This window comes from Ischnura elegans, chromosome 11 (genome assembly GCF_921293095.1).
Source record: "Ischnura elegans chromosome 11, ioIscEleg1.1, whole genome shotgun sequence".
NCBI lineage: Eukaryota > Metazoa > Arthropoda > Insecta > Odonata > Coenagrionidae > Ischnura > Ischnura elegans.
The window spans coordinates 55254059-55269551 of NC_060256.1; the positions used below are offsets into that span (position 1 = coordinate 55254059).

Here is a 15493-nt window from a genome sequence, read left to right on the forward strand (position 1 = left end):
ATGCACAGCACGCGGTTCAAAAAAACTTTACGCATAATAACAAATAATGCCACCACATTCATGCAAAGGCCAACTGCTCATTAAGGTTATCTGCCAATAATGCTAGCACACACAAAACATGCTATTAGAAATTAGAAGAAAATCCAGAAACATGCATTAAGGCATACACGAGTTAGTAGGTTTACACCGTGAAGGTCGCTCGCGGGGTAGCATCATGTGTATTTAGATGCGTAATTTCATAGCGACACCCTCGGGGGCGTGGGTAACGAGGAGATCCGTTCGAGTTATCTCGCCGATTCCACGTTTTCCGTTGTCTCCTCTACGAGAGCGTAAAATGTTGGTCATTGCATGGCCGGGCGATTTTCCATCGGTCGAAACTCGAGAAAGGACACGAGAGCAACGGACCGTATACTCCCCTTCTGAGACCCTTGGTCACCTCACCCCCCCTCCACCCCCCAAACCGATAGCCCCTACACCACTTTTATTTTTATGGCCGACGGTTTTTACGGTGGACCTTGAGGGCGAACCCTTTTACGTTGGAGAATTGTTGGGTTTTTCGGGCCGCGATACTATACCGTGGTGGTGGTGGTGATTTTCTCCGGCTGTTGGAAAATCGCCCGGTCTCAGCTTGTCCTTACACGCCCTCCCAATTATGCGTCCCCTTGCGTTCGGGCGGCCGGAATTCTCTTTACCGCTTTGGGTCCCTCGGGGGCCTTTTCTGTTTTTGCCCTTTCTCTCTCTGACATCTTGCCCGGCCCTCTCCATTGTGGCCTCGAGGTCGTGGCCAAGAGGACTTCAGAGAGGAGGCCAAATGCCATCACACAGAAGGCTGATTTCTGTTGCCGCTTCGCTCACCTTTTTAATCGGTTTTCAAAATTGTCCGCAGTGCGATGATAAGTGCAATCCACTTTTTTTTCTTATATTTTGCAGTGAATTTTTTTATTGGGAGGAATACTATTAAAAAGTTATGAAATTTATAAATATCATCTTCATTTAGGTTATAATTATAAAGTATTCCACCGAGTAAGGTAGGTATAAAAATTCTTTCCATTCCCCTCCCTCGTTAACCTAAAATTCTACCCTCTAACACTGTTTTCAACATCAAATTGCGGTTGACACCCCTAAGTATACCTGATCACCACATTATTTGTCCGTCAAACTCGTATCAATTTGTCCGTCAGCGGCGCGAGTGGCGACTTTTGTAAACCCATTTAAATGAGCGGTGGTGACTACACATTTATAGGCAGACTTGAGGGTCCTCTTTTGTGATTTTCGTGGCCGTGGCGAAAGGAATATCGGGTCATTCGTGTCAAGCTAGCGAGCGCTTTGATGACGTCCTGGTCCTTTGACGTCTTTTATGTAGAATTTCTATTTGAGACGTGTACTTGATTTTTCTCAATACAAGGCTTCCACTGATTATGTTAAATGCTTATACTCTTCTATTTTTCTTCAAATTTTATTAAATTATAATTTTTTTCAATAATAATTTCTTATCATTGTGTTATTATTGTATTTTGTAGTGGTTTCCATATTTGTTCACGTACTTTTATTCACAATTTATGAACACATGTTACTATTATGAGTAGTAGAGGAGCTAGCCCTGGGGCATCTATCCTCTTAACGCCACATTTTTTCTATATACTTACATTTCATAATTTCTGCCAGTGAAGAACTGTGTATTCTTCTTTCATCACAATGCAGACGAAATACTTTGCTGGCTTATTATGGAATGTATGGGTTTTAGTTGCGTGTGATATATGTACACAAAATATCAGCGTAGCCAACCTACATACCACATAAGCTACCTCCCGAAGCAAAATTAGGCTACTTGCCTGCCTTCCGGCATTCTATATGGTTTTTCTATCTATTCTTCCGGTTCACATGGTGGCTTCTGCGGAGTCTTCGTAGTAGGTAAAAGGGATTGTTTTTCTGGTCATCCTCACCATCTATCCATATCTTAGGTGCCGTAATATTGTCCAAAGAATTGGATAAGCGGGGAGGAAGGCCCGAAATAAGGAATGGTTTGGAGAATGAGTGCGCTTCCGTTGACTGATGTGTTCGAATTTTCGAACACCTATTCTTATTTTAGGCAATCTCCCAAGCTTTTGTTTATCCTTACTACGACAATGTTGTCGAACGCGGTGCGATCATTTGATGTCGGCGTAGGTACACATACCCTGGTTAATTTTCCCAAACGCACGCTGGGGAGTTGCCGGAAAAAAAACTGAGTGGGTCATTGCGCCAATTTCAGACAATCGTGTCGCGCGGTTACGATTTTTCTGCGCTTGTCTAAGGTGGAGGTTCTCTCCTTGTCGAGGAAGATTCGTTGCCGATCATTGGCTCCTTCCTCGGACCTATATTCTTCTCTCGCGAGAGGCATCACTTCCTGGGCGTCGACAAAACTTGCAAAATTATTGGGATTATTCTTGCGTCATATCGAACGATGTCTCATCCTTGTATCTGCTCTCTCTAGGCCGGGAAGTGCTAAAGAAAAACATAAGGTGGAGAGGACGTCTGTCCACATCTGGATGATTAACCTACTGAGACCACGTGATAGGGAAATGTTTCACTTGCGAAATTTCAGTGGTTCGTGTCGATGATAAAATATATATTAGCTGCCTCCCAGTAAAATACTTGACGAATTCGGAGAAGATTTTTATTATATGATGTGCTTGCTCCCAGTTGTTTGTTTTGTTTTTCGTATTACATATTTTGAAACGTAGGCTTTCGCGGCGAGAATCATTAGCCTCGGAGGCTTTTGGGCGCAGCTGCGTGTTAAATATTTTTTAATGTTGATTCACTGTCTCGGAGAATAGATATTGAAGATTTTTAATGCAAATGTTTGCGTACGTTTCTGTATACACCTTCATCAGGGCCATGAATGCATATAATTGGATAATTTTGATACGTACAAAACGTAAAAGGTTATAGCAAAATTTTTTACAATAATAAATAAGAAGGATAATTCAGTCGGAAATTAAACACAATGAAGATATTGTATTGCCCACAAATTTTATTAACAGCGTACTACACAAGTTTCAATTGTTACACAATCATCATCATGTACTAACCCAAGGAGGTTGTGTAGAGGAGGCCCAATTCCATCCCATAGAAGGCCACTTCGATCTCATTTAAATCGGTTTTCAAAATTGTCCGCGGCGCGGTGTTGAGTTCAATGCGATACACTTCTTCCAATATTTTACATTATAATGTTTGCAATTGCGGTTAATAGTTTTGATAAGTTATGGATTCGATAGATCTCATCATCTTTTATAGAAATTTCCGTAAATACCCCTAATTATAACTTATTTTCCGTTGAAATTCGGATCAATTTGACCATCAGCGACGCGAGTGGCGACTTTTATAAACCGACTTAAATGCGCTGGTGCGGACAACTTTAAGGCCGACTTAAGTATCCTTTTTTGTAATGTTCGTGTTTTTACCGCTTGTGTAACAATTGAAACACGTGTAGTACGTTGCTATAATAAAATTTGTAGGCAATACATTACCTTCGTTGATCATAAGTCATGTTGTTCCACGAACTTCCTCCGCTAAAAGTTGATTTTAGTAGGAAATTAATTAAAAATGAGAGACTAAAATTTTGACGTCTTTTTTGTAATGACTTGGATTTTTTTATTGATGTAAATTAGCTAATACAGTTTCATAGTCTCTTATTATTTTTGATTTATTAAATCATAATTAATTTTTTCTTAAGTTGTCGATGTCTGATCTTTTACATCTCGGAATGGAAAATAAATTGGATTTTTCGTCGGAAGAATAATTGATGGCGGCCATTGCGCGACTATATTTTATTTTAAAAGGAGGCAAAAAGCTATTTTTTATATCTGCATCTACATAATACCATACGAGCCACCTCTAGGGTGTTTGGCGAGGGGTGATCAATAAGCAGCATGCAATTGGATTCCCACATGCACACCACGCGGTCCAAAAAACGTACGCATACTTAAAAATTTTACTACCACACGCTGTTAGAAATAATAATAAAATTCGGGAACATGCATTAAAGTATACATAAGTTAGTAGGCTACACTACAAGTTACAGGCCTTTGGAAACTCGCTGTTCATCTAGGTTCGACAGGGACTTTAAGAGAAGACGTATGGTATTTGAAGGACGTCATCTAATCTATTTGTGAGTTCTAACGCTGCCTTTATAATCTCTTAATGATCGTGGAACAAAATACATTCTGAATCTGTCTGTTCTACTATCTATCTCTCTTATTTTACTTGCATGATCTGATCCACCGCGTAGTATATTTCATTTTATATGAGTGGTATGTTTCATTTTCGCCAATCCATTTTTATTTACTTTTAAGTTCCGTGGTGTTCCGGGCTCACTCTGTGACCGCACTTCTGACATGCACTCCGAAAACCAAAAGCTCCCCGAAAGTCGCTCCACAGACCCCAGGGTCTGGCGTTTTTGGCATTTCCGTTCTACTGGCGATTTAGGGCCTCTCAGTCCGCCCCTTTAAGAGCATCTGCCAGGATACCGTTAATTCTGAGAAACCCTGGGAGTTGTCCCTTTGGTTTTCCCCGCCTGTTCGCCACCCTCCAATTATATCCACTCCAACTGTCTTCTCCTATTACTGAAAGGCTGCTATTTTTTTCTCGGCGTGTTAATTTTCGACATGCGTCACGCCGTTTTTCGTTATGATTTCCCGCTCCGCGAAAGGTACGATGAACTCTATGAGAGCCGACTTCGGAGGGGGCAGACATTGACATAAATGAATGTTTTTTCTTTTGACGACGAAACGTGTTTATCCCTTCGCATCGCGTTTCAATAAAGCTGTTATTGTTTCACTCAATTCTCTCTCTCTCACTCGAGAATAATTAATTTGTTTCCATAGCCATAGTATTAATAACGTTTATTTTATGATTCCATTTCGGACAGTAATTGGAATATATGCGTACGATAAAATGCGTCCAAATATTGCGGTGCATTTTTGAATTGAGAGAAAAACTCTTGTTATTTTGATACATGTCCCACGTCAGTTCAACAAAATGTGTTATTTTATTGCAGACGAAAAAAGGGTCTGTATTTTTTTTAGCATTCATCCTTAGCGATTTTACGGTATCGCACACCGTGTAACTTAAACGGCCATTCCTATTGGCTATCAATTCTCTCCAGGACTGATTATACACATCACCCTCAAAGGTAATGCTCATATCTACTTTTTCTGTAGCCACAGTAATATTTCCTCCGTGATTGCCATTTTGAGACTAATATTGCTATTTGTTCTTATTCCGGCTGGAAGTCGTGCGAATAATAGTTTTCGTGGGTTATAGATGATATTTTTTAGGTGTTATTTTTGTTTTTAATACTGGTCGTGACCAGAATATTATTTACATTTGTCGCTTTTAGCAAAAGAAATATTTCCTTGACGATAATATCTACACAGGATCTCCTCAAACGAAGGAGGTACCCAAGCGTCAACAACAGGTCGCGTTCAAACGTCGTCATCATCATCACTGCCCTACAATTCGAAGGCTAGTTTGACGTATCTTTCCAAACAATTCTCCTATCGGCTAATATTTTAACACCTACGTATTTCTTCTCTTCCACATCCTTCTTTACCTGTTCCATATATTTTGTTCGATGTCTGCCTTTTCCGTTCTCTCCATCTACTTGTCCCTCGACGATTGTCTTCAAGGGCCATCATGTCTCAATATTTAGCCTGTAAGGTTGTTTCATCCTCTTGTCAATGTTTTCAGGGAGCTTCTCTTCTCTCCTACCCTTCTTAGGACTTCCTCATTACTAACTAGCTGGACTACCATTACCATTGATTTCTCCGCAGCTTTCATTTTCCATGCCTCACTTCCATAGAGAAGAATACTCCAAGTATAAGTTCTGATAAAATGTTTCCTTACTTGTATTTTTAAATTTCCCGGTGTAAGAAGATCTTTCGTTTGGTGGAATGCTCTCTTCTCCTGGGCTTATCTGCTAATAATTTCTTTCTTGCTTCTCCCTTCGCTAATTATCCTTCGTGGTGTTATAGAAAAGGGTATTTTAAATGAGAGAAGTTTTGGCTTGAGCTTCCATTGTACCTAAGTTTTCAAGATACCATCCATAGAAAGGACTAGTATTAATCCTGGAACTATGAAACTCGCGATACGGAAGTACCGCGACATAATGACAGTATCCCTTCCGTACTCTTCCTCGAGCTTAGCTATAGAGTGATAGAGTCCCTGTAAATGTGAATGGGGCTACATTCCTCTTTCGCTCTTTTATTTCTATGGAGTACGTATTTTTTGCGGGTCGCGGCAATTCTGCCCCTCGGCTCGCTTAATTTGATCCAATAAGCGTCTTGATTAACTTTGGCGGGATTTGGTCCCGGCTACCATTCACGTTCTCCGCTCTCCTCACGGGGCGAAAATTGGATTGTCTGTCGACTCCGAAAGAAAATATTTCAAGGGAAAAAGTGGACGATACCCATTGCGGAAAATTCTTGGATATCCCTTGTATATGTTTCGTGCCGAAGCTGGGAGATGAATGCCATTTAGTGTCGTTCAATTTTAGATGCACAAACTTAATATGCTGCGAGCCACTTCTGAGGTGTTTTGCAGGGGGTAACGGAGTCAACAGCATGTAGAAGGTTCGGCATTTGAGCGTTACATGGATCGAGTTGGTGTGGTGGCTAGAGTTGACTGTCCACCCTGTGGGCTCGGGTTCAACTCCTGGCGGTGGTAGAGAATTTTCAGAGACTGCCCGATCCCTGTTTGATTGTGGCGTGGGGCACATTTCAAGCCCAAAATTCCGTCCGTCGGATGGGACGTTGAGCAATGCTTTTGGAACCTTTGGTTAAGAGCTGGCTAAAGCCGACTCTGGGTTTCTCTCCACCATTCCTTCCATACCCTTCCCTCATTGCGCGAATAGCCTCACCTGTCGGTCGCCTCTTCCAAGTACTATACCACACCATTGTTATCAAAAATAGTGTACTAATAAAAATAGCACGCACCCATGTAAACAGTTATATTAATGGGAAAAAAACCTTTGGACCGGATATCGAACTTAGGACCTTCGGCTCTTCCGGCCGCTGCATGGACCACTACGCCATCTTGGCTGTATGCTAAGGTTTATGGCGATAGATTGAGGTCCTCGGTCCATCTCAAATGACAACGCGAGAGAATATGGGCCTCGATGATGCCACTACAAGTGCCTTATACTCCATACTCGCGCAATACCCGTGCTTGACGGTGTGATATATTTTCTACCTGCCGCTTTTGGGGCGTTGTTCTCCCTATCTCTTCTAGAAGCTACCTCTCGTCACCCACGATGTCCAGCACTTGGTCTTTCTTCCTCCTTCCCTTCCACTTTACATTGCTGAAATTCAGTAGTTTTAAAATATTTTTTATTTAGTAATAAAATTTCATTCTGTGGTATTATATTTTGGAATCGATCAATATCGAAAATAATGTTGAGATGCGTGGTAGAGGTAACTTGAAGTGCTGCTGTAGTCAGGGGCGCAGCTAGGAGTTGGGGGTTGGGGGGCGTTTAAGTGCAACTAATACCGGGGTGTGTGGGGGTATGGAATACCCACCAGGATAAGCGGTAGGTGCGAGATTAATAAATTGCGGACTGTTAAGATAAATGGTTCAAGATGGTGACTTTTACGGCTTTCTGAGGGATACTTTACTTATCCTTACACTATTCTATTAGTAATATCAATCCAATTAAGTAAAATGGATTAAACTTTAAAAATTCTCTGATTCTCTTATCCCCCAAAACCCACCCCTCGCTGCGCCACTGGCTGTATTAATAAATATTCGTTGCTATTTTATCCATGAATGGAATGACATCTGAAGCATCGCTGAGAGGTAAGGTAACTTGAAAATCGTTTATATGTTTGAGGAAAAATGGATGTATTTTCCTCTCTAAATAGGGTGGTTTCCTTCATCAAAGAAAACGAAAGGCATTGATTGCGATTCTTTACCCACAATTAGTGTATTCATGATGTACAAATTATTTGGTTTTAGATATTCCAGTTTAGGCGAAGGTTAATGGTCAATTTTAACCTCATTTGAAAAAGGCCAGATTGGCGTCCATGCCACTCCACGTGACGTCACAGGGACCTAGATGCTATACGAGTAGTCAGGAGTTTTACATCGTCTGAGATTACCAATGCATGCATAAGGCACAGAGCTCAGGGAATCATCTCTTAATAATCGCCTATTAAAATTGTCTATGGTCGGAAAGTTTCCTTCGTTTGATAGGGTATTAATAATCCTTATTTAAGCCAAGCGCTACCTGCTAGCAGGGTACTCTACGCTACCGCCATGCTCGGCAGCAAGGAGCCTGCATCGTAGTGGCGTTCATAGTCTCGTACCCAGGTAGCTCACACAGCAGCAGCCAGACGTCCCACGGGCTTTTCCCAGCATTCATACTTAGCCGTCGCGTTTTCGCGCGCTTTCATTTAATCGCGAAAAATAGATATTATCATTTAAAAATCTCAAAGCGTAAAATACGTACTCCAGGAGTAATAATCTTTCGATTTAGGCAATAAAAAAAAAAGGAAACCTCCCTATTATATCGAAACTGCTGCATACGAAGGGTAATCAGTAAGTAGGTCCCAGATTTTTAGATTTAGGTGTTCTGAACAGGATCAGTTTTATAATACGGCCAAATATTAAATTAGGGCGATGATTTTGTTTGTATTATTTCGGTCGGCTTCTTCGAAACATCCTTGTCCGAACGACCAATAAACAAAAAAGAAAATTCTCTCTTTCATGCCAAAGTCTTCAGGTTCGAACGGAGTGAATGGTAGTTGCACAATCTGAATGTCTATTGAAACCGATAATGCGATAAAAATATGTTGTGTTGATTAGCTAATACTTGAGTACTATTTCCTGTCTTGCTCATCATGGAGGAATTTTACCAAATAACTCTATCTGCCATTGCATTACGTATTTCTTGTCTATAGGTCACACCAAGGCTTGTGATAACGAAAGCTTGAATATAGACTTCGCGCTAAGTATTTTTCCTCGAATGTAACTGGAAGTCGATCTAACCACGAGGCATGCTGATTTTTGGTTTCTGTTGGGAGAATAGGAATACAAATATCACTTCGAAGTCGTCAAAAAGATTAGTTGGTGTTGAATGTTGCGGGAACTACTAAGACTGGTAGAGGGTATTTTTTTAATAACAAAACAATACGTTGCTAAAGAAACATGTAATGTAAGAACAAATGTAGTTTACTTTTCGATTAATCAACATCTCAGATAATATTGGAATATTGCATCTAGATATTAACTAGATATACTAGATAATTATACATTGTTGAACATTTTTTAATTATTATTAAAATTGAAGAAAGATTTCGTGCTTTCCCGGCGAATGGACTTGGTAAAGAGTTCTCGGGATCGCCACCGGGTCAGGAACTCCATATCTGCCAACGTTTCGATGTCCGACTCGGTCATCGAAACGTTGGCAGATATGGAGTTCCTGACCCGGTGGCGATCCCGAGAACTCATTATTAAAATTGTTTGACCATTATCATTATAATTGTTGAGCATCTTAATCGGTAGAATACTTTTATAATAATGTTGTTGTGCATGAGTCACATACTACGCTAACGTTTCGTTTAACTAGTAGGTTTATTTGCATGACAGCATGTTCGTGTCCTTAGTACTCTCCTAGTTTCTAGTCTGATCGTGTGTCGCGCTCGTTTGTGCTTGGCCGGAGTCCGGTGAATGAGAGCGTTTTTTATTAAGGCTGGGATAAGTGCTTCATCATTGCTTTGGAATCATTCCGTGAAAGACCCTGTCATTTCGTGACACACCCTGGTGGTGGCTTGGACGGAGCCTCGAAGATGTAGCTGAAAGGCTTGTTTAACATAAGTTAACGTGGCCTGATTATGGAAGTGAAAACTCATGTAGAGCGTTAATTGGTTTGCATCACTTCAAACTGGTGAAATTCATCGTAATACAATCATTACTTGGTATGAGTTAACAATTCCTCATGAAAAATTTAGCGAAAAAGATCGTGGAAGGTTAGGAAGAGTGCTCATGCCCGGTTTGGAATCACCCCATGCCACACACCCCAGTGGTGGCTTACTCGGTACCTCGTGGATGTAGATGTAACTCCCCTTATTTTAATACGCGTTGGATGCGTTGAAATTTGGTCATACCTTCCAACCCTTCGCAGGGGATCGGGTGGGTGTGGTGGCTAGTGTGTCAGCTTTTCGAACCGCAGACGCAGGTTCGGGCGATGACGAAGAATTTACAGAGACTGCTCGATCCCTGCTTGATTTTTGTGAGGACATTTCAAGCGCAACACTCCGTCCGTCGGATGGGACGCTAAGCCGTGGTCCCCTTGTCGCCTTTCGTTAAGAGCAGGCTAATGCCGACGCTGGGTTTCTCTCCACCATTCCATTCCTACCCTTCCGTCATGGCGCAAATGACCTAAACAGTCGGTCGCCTCCTTCAAATACCATATCATACCTCTTCTCTTAAAGTCCCTATCTAACCTAGATGAACTGCGAGTTTCTAAAGGCCTGTAACTTGTAGTGTAGCCTACTAACTTATGTATATGTGGTAGTATAATTTGTTGGTATGTGTGACATTTTTGGACCGTGTGGTGTGCATGTTGGAATCCAATTGTATGCTGCATGCTGGTGATTGATCACCACCTGCCAAACACCCTAGAGGTTACTGGGATGGTATTATGTAGATGTAGATTCTTACTCTTCACTCATGGCGCAAATGACCTCAGCTTTCCGTCGCCTCCTCCAAATACCATGCCATACCTCCAACCCTTTCCTCGCTAGACTCTCTTCCCTTTACAATTCTCCCTTGCCCTCCACCCTGTCTTTTCCTCTATCTGTCGCACCTCGGCTGCCACGTAAGGCCCCTCCTCGCTCGCTCAGCATTTCTCCCAAGGTTGCCCGAGAACTTCCTGTCTCCCCTCCGGGCTGCAGTGAGACATCCCACCCACCCTTGCATACCACGGGGCCGTCCCTCAACTGTGTTATTTGTCCACCCAGGCGTTGAGGTTACGGCTTCGAAGGAAAGAATCGCCGCATGCTTGCCTTATAATGAAATAGAATATGAAATTTCATCGCGAGTCAACTTGCAAGTAGCTATTCTTGAAAAATGATCGGATCGTTCTTGGCGCATGGTGGTGGTGAAGGCTGCTCGGGTGATCCACCGGGTAATCTTGTTCCATAAATTATAATAGTGAAGTATCTTGAGATTTCTACCGGGTTAAAATTTATACAGCGCTAACGTTTCCACGGACGACTAGTCCATCTTCTTCGGGTTGTGTGAATTAAGTCTTTATTAGTTATTGCTTTTGTTGGTGTTTTTCAACTCGGTGGAAATCCTGAGAATACTTCATCATAATAATTCGCCAGTATTTTCCGATTTGACAAATATAATGGATAGTCCTCTTGAAAAGCATCACAGTACAAAGAGTTAATATATAAATGTCATGGATACGGGTTTCATAATTACACCCGATATTGCGGTTTCATTTACTATCTTAAGGGTGTGTGATAACTTCAATACGTAGCATGAAATATGTTGCTTGTGAACTCTGATAGTTAACGAAAAGAACTCCATTATACTCCTGAATTCTATGTTCTCGTATGCAGGCGGTTTGAGTTCCTATAAAGCTTTCTTCACGAGCGTTTAACACCGAACTATCATTCAAATACGCTTCTATAGGTAGCTCAAATTTTTTTAACAGAAACTTGAAATTTACGTAAGTTTATCCATCCAAAAGAAGTATTGCTAAAGTTAATGTCTCGAAGAAGCTAGGAAAAACGAAATTCAGTTGTAAAATTATAGGTAGAGAACAGTGCCAATGAAGTATATTTTTTTCTTTAGTTGTTGTTGAAACTCGCCTTCTGCCAAGCACCATTGCGGTGTCTATTAGGGTATCATGTAAAATTTATGAAGATGTTTGGCCCATCTTGTGTTGTTTAAGCATATTACGTCCGCAGATTCTCCTCCGATATCTTCACGAGGGTGAAGTTTGTTTTCCTCCTTTCGCCGTTAGATGGTAGAGCTTAAATAAACTCATTTTTAATGGCCATATTGATTCTAATAATAGTTATGTACGAGTAATTGCACTTTTGAAAACGTAGTGGTGTACTTTCCAATCTTCTCCATTGCTTTCACGTGATATAAATAGCCTTTGACGAGTCGTTTTCGCTTGACTTCTATCGGAAATTAACTCTCACACGTAGGTTTTTTGATATTTGGAAACCCGATTTTAAATTTTTTAATTAGTAATGTAGATTGAACTCTCTTCAATCGCACAAGTCGTTCGCCTTTTACTAACGATTTTCGTGGCGGGAGTTCAATTTGTCTGTAAAGACAATTTTTGAATGAGCTCGGCATGTAATGCTGAGCCAAATTATTGGTACGAAGTTGTGTAGTATACTGTACTTCGTTCAAGTGGATTGCGAATACGTGAAGGCCTTTTCTTTAGATGGCGATTCTTGCCGATATTACATTTCTTGAACACATTATTTTCTTATCCTACCATAATTTACTGACTGAGGATAGTGTTGTGATGATTTCATAGGTATGAATCGTCGAGCCATTGCAAAAATAAATAGAGAATGTCAAGGAAGATTTTTCTTGGTTTTAAGTAGGTATTTCGATACCTAGGGGCAACGAAAACTAGCAATGAAATTGAGGAAGTAATAAATTGTAGCTGAAATATCCGCTACTAGCTCACGGCGATTACTCAAAGGCTTCATAATGACCAGATATGCCAATAAAAAAACGCTATTGTTAGAAGGAAAGAAAAGATAAAGTGTAATACGTTGATTACCATAAACCAATGAACCATCGTCACAGTAATTGATGAATTGTAGTAATGAATGGAAACTAAAAGGTATTATATACCATGGTGTCATGATGCCGGAATGCCGTTCCGGAAATGGATAACAAAAGGCATAATAGTCAAATAACACTTTAATCAATTCTGTTGCCTCAAAACTAGTATATACAATGGTAGCCAAAACAAAAAAAATTGTAACAAAACGTAAATAATAACTGGTAATGAAAAAACACAGTAATATTTCACCTCTAAAAAAAGGTAAGGAAAGCACGTTCCGGCACTGCTAGTTTTAAGGTGTTTTGGTTATTTCACTTTTATTTATACCTCTAGTTTTTTTTACATAACGCGGCATGAGTTTCGATGAGTAATCATCATCTTCAGGCGTAAGTTATGAAGTACTTATCTTATTATTGCTATCTAGTTACCTAACGAAGGAAGAGATGAATTTTAAAACGGACGCCGGAATAGGGTAATAGGATGGGTAAAGATATTCGTTCATCATATTGCTGTACTAACTTTCAAAAGCTTTAAAAACTGCTCTCTAGAGTCTACTACACGGCGGTCACAGGTAAATTTTGCCATGACGTCACTGATTATATATAAATACGGATGCATAAAATACATTACTTACGACGTTATGATAACTTCATGCCAACAAAATAACAAGATAATCAGAAAATACCCAACGATGCCAATGATTTATCAACGTGGTTTCCAAAGGTAATTTCTTGGTATACTCGGGAGCTTCAGAATTCGGCCGATAGTTGGCGTCTCACTTGCCTGGATTCTCTAATTCGAGACTCAAATCACCGATGGCGGCGCTGATGGCGCTGACGTAATTTGTCTATATGGCCGACGCATCGAGGATAGTAATGTGATGATAATAGATGCGTAATAGGATCAATCGTCGGCCCACTGCGAAAAATGAATTGAAAATGTTAAGGAAGATTTTTCATGGTTTTTAGGAGGTTTTTCGATATCTAGGAACAAAGAAAAATAGCAGTAAAGATCCAGGGAGTAATTAATTATTGCTGAAATATCCGCTACTAGCCCAAAGCGTTCCTATTGAGCGTAAATGCGTGACTCCGATAAAATACACTATTCTTAGCGGAGTAGAAAAAAGAAGTGCAAATTACCTTAAATGCCTTAAACCATTCAAACCACCTATCACAGTAAAAGATGAATTGTAGCTATGAATGGCAGCTAAAAGGCATCTCACATAAATATGAATGGATAAAATATATTACTTACAACGTAATAATAGCTTAAATAACAAGAGAAATCAGAAAAAACCAACAATGCCAATGACTTTTCAGCGTGGTTTCTAGGGCGGCTTGTGGCCACCCTGGCTTGTTATCCTCCGACCTCTACTTCCGAAGTCTGCCAATAGTTGGCGTCTCACTTTCCTGAATTCTCTAATAGCTAAATACCTTTGTATGACAATTAGTTGAAAGTTATCAAGCTAGCGCGTCATTTTTCCCAACTTGACGTGAGTGGGAAAGATGTGACGTCACTACTGTTTCCATCGCACCATTTCTACGTGTCTTGCATTTTTTCTGCATTAATCACTTGCGTCCGTAGCAATGTCGAAACTTCTGTGGCGCATTTACAGGAAGGGCTGAATATATATATCCTGGTGAATCTGGTGAGTGCCGGTTGTCCGAGACCTGATTTTAAAACGCCTACTTCCCGGAACACCAACTTCGGGAACTGCCGCCGAAATGTACGATTCAAATTGTCGACTCACCTTATCGAGAGATATTACGATGCGACGAGTGAAATCGAGTTTGCCCGCGCGGAAGTTATCGGGTCGTAATGCTCTTTCATGTACTTGAGTCAAAAAAGTTTCCAAGGAATTAAGTGGCGAACCTGATTCTTTTGACAAAATTTTTCCCCTTAATACAACTGATAACTTGCGGCATAACTTTTTGAAACCTTTCCCTTTTGGGAAATAATATAATAATATGTGTTAGGTTAGCTGAAAATATTTTAATTGGCTAGGCTTGGGTTTGGTAGCATGGTTACATCTTCAGGTGACTGATCAGGCATACATCCTTTTACTTCCTTCATTTTTATATGTTATTTGAGGCCGCGGATTTGAATTTAGATCAAAGTAAGTTTCAGTATCTGACTTGTAAAATGCTGTCGACCTCATCGCATTCTCTAATTAATCGAAGAAAAAGCAAGGAAAACGAAAATATTAATATAATTTTAATTTATTTCTAATAGTGGACAACAGCACGGTTTTTGAAAAGGCGTATTCCCAATAGTATCATTTTCTGAGTGAAGGGTGATCAAATTCATCCGTCACCATGTTACACTACTACGGCGTTATAATTACATACAATGGCATTATAATTACTTACAACGGCATTATAATTACACACAACGGCATTTTAATTACATACAACGACATTATAATAAAATGCAACGGTACAGAAATTCAAATTTCGTCCAATCCATTCGTTGAGAAACTTTTTTTTAATAGTCATTGTGCATCTGGTAGGTATTTTTCCTATATTATGCGGACAATTTTCGAAACTTAGCGTCGTACTATGGTCGAAGGGGTTAGGAGAGGAATATTAAGAAAATAAATAACGGAGAGTTTTGAATAAAAACTTATGGGATGTGTCGCCGCGTCATTTTTTGGGTGGCCACAACGTTTCCTGACCGATGCTGATCGCTTTC

At 40.3% G+C, this 15493-nt stretch overlaps 1 non-coding gene across 1 annotated transcript; it reads left to right on the plus strand.

Annotated features, from left to right (window-relative positions):
* The first annotated feature begins 12250 nt into the window (after positions 1-12250).
* Positions 12251-12369, plus strand: LOC124168548. The gene has a single exon (XR_006866972.1). It is a non-coding gene; the product is annotated as a U5 spliceosomal RNA (small nuclear RNA).
* The last annotated feature ends 3124 nt before the right edge of the window (positions 12370-15493 follow it).